Source organism: Arachis duranensis, chromosome 10, assembly GCF_000817695.3.
Source record: "Arachis duranensis cultivar V14167 chromosome 10, aradu.V14167.gnm2.J7QH, whole genome shotgun sequence".
Classification (NCBI taxonomy): domain Eukaryota; kingdom Viridiplantae; phylum Streptophyta; class Magnoliopsida; order Fabales; family Fabaceae; genus Arachis; species Arachis duranensis.
This window is the reverse complement of record NC_029781.3, coordinates 60340223-60345304: the sequence shown is the minus strand read 5'-3', so window position 1 is coordinate 60345304 and position 5082 is coordinate 60340223. Positions and strand designations below refer to the sequence as shown.

The 5082-nt window shown below is 36.1% G+C and overlaps 1 non-coding gene across 1 annotated transcript; it reads left to right on the top strand.

Annotated features, from left to right (window-relative positions):
• Positions 1–281: 281 nt before the first annotated feature.
• Positions 282–389, top strand: LOC127743569 (small nucleolar RNA R71). The gene has a single exon (XR_008004954.1). It is a non-coding gene; the product is annotated as a small nucleolar RNA R71 (small nucleolar RNA).
• The last annotated feature ends 4693 nt before the right edge of the window (positions 390–5082 follow it).

Here is a 5082-nt window from a genome sequence, read left to right as displayed (position 1 = left end):
TGAGAAATCATGTTAACATGCTGAGTCAACATTTTGTTCTGAGCCAATATGACATTCAGAGCATCAATTTCAAGAACTCGCTTCCTCTGAGGCGTCCCATTATTCACAGGATTTCTCTCAGAGGTGTACATGAATTGGTTATTTGCAACCTTGTCAATGAGTTCTTGAGCTTCTTCAGGCGTTTTCTTTAGGTAAATAGATCCACCTACAGAATGGTCCAGTGACATCTTAGAGAATTCAGATAGACCATCATAGAATATATCCAAAATGGTCCACTCTGAAAGCATTTCAGAAGGACACTTTTTGGTAAACTGCTTATATCTTTCCCAAACTTCATAGAGGGATTCACCATCTTTTTGCTTGAAGGTCTGAATATCCACTCTAAGCTTGCTCAACTTTTGAGGAGGAAAGAACTTAGCCAAGAAGGCCGTGACCAGCTTATCCCAAGAGTCCAGGCTATCTTTAGGTTGTGAGTCCAACCATGTTCTAGCTTTGTCTCTTACAGCAAAAGGGAAAAGCATGAGTCTGTAGACTTAAGGATCTACTCCATTAGTCTTAAAAGTATTACAGATCTACAAGAACTTAGTTAAAAACTGATAGGGATCTTCTGATGGAAGTCCATGGAACATGCAGTTCTGTTGCATTAGAGCAACTAGTTGAGGCTTCAGCTCAAAATTGTTTGCTCCAATGGCAGGGCTTGAGATGCTTCTTCCATAAAAATTGCAAGTACGTGTAGTATAATCACCAAGCATCCTCCTTGCGCCTCCACCATTGTTATTGGGTTCAGCCATGTCTCTTTCTTTTTCGAGATTCTCTGTAAGGTTTTCTCTGGATTGTTGTGCTTTAGCTTCTCTTAGCTTCTTCTTCAGAGTCCTTTCAGGTTCAGGATCTAATTCAACAAGAATGTCCTTGTCCTTGCTCCTGATCATATGAAAAAGAAGAGAACAGAAAAGAAGAGGAATCCTCTATGTCACAGTATAGAGATTCCTTTATGTTAGTAGAAGAAAAGAAGAATAAGAATGAAGAAGATAAAAATTTGAACACAGAAGAGAAGATAGGGTTCGAATTTTAAGATGAAGAGAAGAGTTTTAGTAATTAAATAAATAAATAGAAGAAGATGAGAAAGAGAGAAATTCGAAAATTGTTTTTGAAAATAGTTAGTGATTTTCGAAAATTGAGAGAAGAAACACAATTAAAATTAAAATTTGAAACAATTAGTTAATTAAAAGAATTTTGAAAAAGAGTGAGGAATTTTTGAAAATTAGAGAGAAAAAAGTAGTTAGGTGGTTTTGAAAAAGCTAAGAAACAAACAAAAAGTTAATTAGTTAGTTGAAAAAGATTTGAAAATCAATTTTGAAAAGATAAGAAGTTAGAAAAGATTTTTGAAATTGATTTTGAAAAAGATATAATTTGAAAAAAAATTTTTAAAAAAATTTTATTTTTAAAATTAAAATTAATTACTTGACTAACAAAAACTAAAAGATATGACTCTAGAATTTAAAGATTGAACCTTTCTTAACAAGAAAGTAACAAACTTCAAATTTTTGAATCAATCACATTAATTGTTAGTAAAGTTTTCAAAAATTATGAAATAAAGATAAGAAAAAGATTTTGAAAATAAATTTTAAAAATTTTCGAAAAATAATAAGAAAAATGAAAAAGATTTGATTTTTGAAAAAGATTTTGAAAAGATAAGATTTTTAAAAATGAAATCTTGACTTGACTAACAAGAAACAACTTATTTTAAAAATTTTTGATTAAGTCAACCCAAAGATTTCAAAAATTATGAGTAAAACAGGAAAAAGATATTTTTTGATTTTTTTGAATTTTTAATGATGAGAGAGAAAAACACAAATATGACTCACAACATGAAAATTATGAATCAAAACACATGATGCATGCAAGAACACTATGAATGTCAAGATGAACACCAAGAACATTATGAAGATCAAGATGAACATCAAGACTTATTTTTGAAAATTTTCAAGAAAAGAAAAACATGCAAGGCACCAAACTTAGAAAATTTTCATGTTTAGACACTATGAATGCAAAAATGCATATGAAAAACAACAAAAGACACAAAACAAGAAAATTTAAAGATCAATATGATTTTATTAATTTTTTTGGTTTTTTTCGAAAATTAATTTTTTTGAAAAACGAAAACAAATAAAAAATTTTTGAAAGATTTTTGAAAACTTTTTGAAAAGAAAATTACCTAATCTGAGCAACAAGATGAACCGTCAGTTGTCCAAACTCGAACAATCCCCGACAACGGCGCCAAAAACTTGGTGCACGAAATTGTGATCATCAACAATGGCGCCAATAGACTTAGAGCTCTCAAACGTGAACCACACTTTGTCACAACTTCGCACAACTAACCAGCAAGTGCACTGGGTCGTCCAAGTAATACCTTACGTGAATAAGGGTTGATCCCACGAAGATTGTTGGTATGAAGCAAGCTATGGTCATCTTGTAAATCTCAGTCAGGAGGATTCAAATGGTTGTAATGGTTTTCAAAAATAAAGATAAATAAAGCATAAAATAAAGATAGAGATACTTATGTAATTCATTGGTAGGAATTTCAGATAAATGTATGGAGATGCTGTGTTCCTTCTGAATCTCTGCTTTCCTACTGCTTTCATCCAATCATTCTTACTCCTTTCTATGGCAAGCTGTATGTTGGGTTTCACCATTGTCAATGGCTACCTCCCGTCCTCTCAGTGAAAATGGTCCAAATGCTCTATCACCACACGGCTAATCATCTGTCGGTTCTCAATCATGTCGGAATAGAATCCAGTGATTCTATTGCGTCTGTCACTACGTCCAACACTCGCGAGTTTGAAGCTCGTCACAGTCATTCAATCCTTGAATCCTACTTGGAATACCACAGACAAGGTTTAGACTTTCCAGATTCTCAAGAATGCTACCAATGGATTCTAGATTATACCACGAAGATTCTGATTAAGGAATCCAAGAGATACACGCTCGATCTACGGTAAAACGAAAGTGGTTGCCAGTCAGGCGTTCATAGGTGAGAATGATGATGAGTGTCACGGATCATCACATTCATCATTTTGAAGTGCAGCAAATATCTTAGAATAAGAATAAGCTGAATTGAACAGAAAATAGTAGTAATTGCATTAATACTCGAGGTACAGCAGAGTTCCACATCTTAATATATGGTGTGTAGAAACTCCACCGTTGAAAATACATAAGTGCTCAAGGTCCAAGCATGGCCGAATGGCCAGCCCCTAAAGTCTAAGAACTAAACGTCCGAAGATAGATACCAAGATGTGGTCAAAAGACTAGATAACTAGTACAATAGTAAAAAGTTCTATTCATACTAAACTAGTTACTAGGGTTTACAGAAATAAGCTTAGTGCAGAAATCCACTTTTGGGGCCCACTTTGGTGTGTGCTTAGGCTGAGCTTGAGCTTTACACGTGCAAAGGCTTCTCTTGGGGTTAAACGCCAATTTGTAACGTGTTTTTGGCGTTTAACTCTGGTTTGTGACGTGTTTCTGGCGTTTTACTCCAGAATGCAGCATGGAACTGGCATTGAACGCCAGTTTGTGTCGTCTAACCTCGAACAAAGTATGAACCATTATATATTGCTGGAAAGCCCTAGATGTCTAATCTCTAACACAGTTGAGAGCGTGCCATTTGGAGTTCTGTAGCTCTGGAAAATCTATTCCGAGTGCAGGGAGGTCAGAATCCAACAGCATCTGTAGTCCTATTTCAGCTTGAATCAGATTTTTGATTAGGTCCCTCAATTTCAGCCAGAAAATACCTGAAATCACAAAAAAACACACAAACTCATAGTAAAGTCTAGAAATATGAATTTTGCATAAAAACTAATAAAAAAATCCCTAAAAGTAGCTAGATCCTACTAAAAACTACCTAAAATCAATGCCAAAAAGCGTATAAATTATCCGCTCATCAATCGTCTCAGGCGGTTGTAGTCTTGTCGCAGCTGATGAATCTCCTGTCACTGAAATTCCTGAGCATCCCACATCTTATCAAGGGTGGTGCAGAGGTGTGCCCAACGGCTATCCTGTACCGCTTTCATCTTCTCCACAAACGCGGTGTGCTGCTGCCAACGACTATCGTTCGCGACTGTCTTATGCTCGATGGAGGTGGTGAGCTGCTGCCAATATTCCTGAGGAGGGTCATGCTGTCCCTGCAGCGGTGGCTGATCCTGTTGGGCTTCCTCCTCAACTTGCTCTTCCAAGCGGACTCTGTGCTGTTCTCTGTGGGTCTCCATTCTCTTCTTTGTGATTGTTTTTTCAACAGAGATGGGGACATCATTCTCCATCTTTACCCCTGCTGCTTCACACAGGCGCTAAATCAGATGTGGGAATCCGATACTAGCTCTCTTATAGGGGCTGAAGGCAATCTGGTATATCTGCTCTGGAATAATATCCTCCACCTCTACCACTTCTCCCTGTATGATGCTGTAAATCATGACAGCCCGGTCCACAGTGCATTCGGACCGGTTGCTAGTAGGCATGATGGACCTTCGGACGAAATCCAACCATCCTTTAGCTAAAGGTTTTAGATCAGGACTGATGTGTTTGAAATCAGATTCCAACACAAAACTCACCGGCAAGTGTACCGGGTCCCATCAAGAAGTAATAACTCACAAGAGTGAGGTCGATCCCACAGAGATTGATGGATCAAGCAACTTTAGTGGGTGATTAGTTTAGTCAAGCTAACTTTGGTGATTTGGGTGAAGAGTGACCAACAGAATGTAAATGAAAAGAAATTTAAAGTTGCAGAAAGTAAATGAGCAGAATCTTAAAGAATAAGAAATGTAAATTGACAGAATCTTAAATGACAAGAAATGTAAATTGCATTAAATATAAAAGGGGACTGGGTGTTGGAAATTAAAGGAAGCAATAGATAAGAACTCAGAACACTTACAGAAAGATTTAAATTACTAGAAAGTAAATTCAAGGTAAATGGAACAGAAGATTTAAATTCAGGCTCAATGTAAACTGAAGTGTATAATTGTAGAAAAGTAAAAGTAGCAGAAGAGGAAATCAGCAAGAAAACTTAGATCAATTTTGAAATCTCAAGAGAAA